Below are 2,500 nucleotides of genomic sequence, written 5' to 3' on the forward strand. Positions count from 1 at the left end.
AATATTGTAATGTGTAGAAAACCGCCAACGATATTGTTGTATTGTGCAGAATGCCATGAAAATAATATTTGCATGTGTAGAAATCCATGAAAATGTTATCATGCGCAGAGATAAAATAGCGTCGTCATGTACAGATGTACAGAGAGCCATGAAAATTTTATTTCATGTGCAAGAAACTATGGAAAAATGTTGCCATGGCTGAAACTGCTATGTCAAGATTTTGGCTTTACGTGTATGGCAACAACATTTTTATGGCTTTCTATACGCGACAATAATTTTTTTTTTTTTTCATGGTTTTCCGCGCATGACATTTTCTTCACACACCTAAAATTCTAAAGTTTGTTTTTCTCCCGCCGTTCAGATCCATCATGTTCAAAATAAATTAATCAATTTTAAAAGAAATCTTCAGACCATTTTTTTTTATATATCTCGGGGGATAAAATAACGTATGAAAATAACGGTCTTGATATTCTTTTACTTCTTAAAAAGCATGACTGGCAACTCCTTTCTTGTATTTTCACGAAGTAAAATAAAATTTGAACAGAGTATGCATAGAGATAAAAATGTAGTATAGAGATTTAAAAATATATGTAAATATATATTCATATTCTAAAGAAACTTGTTAGACTGAAATGAAGACTTAGCAATTATTCAACCCACACTAAAAGAAAAATGCTGCCAAACAAAAAGGTAAATAACAAGTTTTATAAGGAATCTTCATTGGAATAAAATACGTTAAGGAAACACGGTAAGGTTTTTTTTTTTTTTTTTTTTTTTTTTTTTTTTGGTAAAGCCTCTGGTCAAAATGAAGCCGATTAAACACCAGGCAGGAGAGAAACTTCATTAAATATTTTGAATCACAACGAATTGCATTTTTTTTCTCTTCATATGTATTGATCTTCTAAGAGAGAGAGAAAAAAAGAAAAAAGAAAAACACACACACACAAAGACACACACATACACACATACACACACAAACACACAAACGCACCCATACACACACACACACACACACACACGCACACACATATATATATTATTTATATATATACACACATTTATATATATATATATATATATATATATATATATGTGTGTGTGTGTGTGTGTGTGTGTGTGTACATATAATACACACACACACATATGTACATATATATACATATATATACATATATATGCATATATATATATATATATATATATATATATATATATATATACATATACACACACACACACACACCCACACACACACACACACACACACACACACATACACACACACATTTCTAATATACACATGTGTGTATATATGTGTATAAATATATACATACATATATATATATATATATATATATTTATATATATACACACACACACACACACATATGTATATCAGAAATGAAAAATAAAACATTCACACCGTACAAAAACCAGCCTTTGTTAAAACAACCAGCAGCCCCAAATCGGCGTGACTTGACGTGTCTGTGGTACTGCCAAGTCATGCCCCCCCCCTACCCCACCCCCATTCCAGACGCTCCCCCTAAGTGCATTCTCATCATTCTGCTTTGACTGCGTGCACAATAAGGCGAATTTAACGGTTCAACTCTCGCGAGGAATGCGTGTGGGAGGGCCCGTCGCTCTCGGTAAGGTGGTACTTCATTTTATTGATAGCTATATGTCTAGTTTTTTTTTTTTTTTTTTTCTTAACCTGTCTACTTATTTGAATATTTGGCTGGCTGGCTGTATATTTAAGTATCTGTCGATTTATCAGTTTCAGTGTTTGAAAATTGATAATTAAGTATTGTGTGTGTGTGTGTGTGTGTGTGTGTGTGTGTGTGTGTGTGTGTGTGTGTGTGTGTGTTTAATGTTTGATTTAATATGGATTCTGCGTCTACTTCCTACGTAGAAAAAATATGTTAATTAGTACAAAGCTTAGAGGAATTATGTATTAATTATTCTTGAAAATACCATTTGCCTTGTTATAAAAAGGTACCTTCTTGCATGTTCATTTTATCTTCTCGCTCGTTTAGAAGATATACATATTATTGTTGTTGTTGTTGTTTTTATTTCTTAGACAGACTTTAACACACTTGAAAACAAACAGAATCAGATTGCTTGATTATGCAAAAAAAAAAAAAAAAAAAAAAAAAAAAAGTATCTCCACTTTTTGGTAAACCCAAGTCAGATTTTTTTCACTCAACAAAAAAAAAATATATATATATATATTTCTGGCTCATGTTACCAAGAATATCGATGAAGTTGTTTCTGAAATCAAGTTCAATTCAACTGACAGATTCGTTTTAAGATTTAAGAAAAAATGGATTTCCGTTTATCGTGAGCACTGATCGCAATATTATGACATAAAAGAGATAAATACAGGAATATTATTAAGTATAGTTTATTATTGCATCTGAGTTTGAATTCTGTTCCTATATATCTATTCATCTACAACGAAAAATCATTATTCGTCTGCATGTACTCTCTTCTATATATATTA

Source organism: Penaeus chinensis, chromosome 30 (assembly GCF_019202785.1).
Source record: "Penaeus chinensis breed Huanghai No. 1 chromosome 30, ASM1920278v2, whole genome shotgun sequence".
NCBI lineage: Eukaryota > Metazoa > Arthropoda > Malacostraca > Decapoda > Penaeidae > Penaeus > Penaeus chinensis.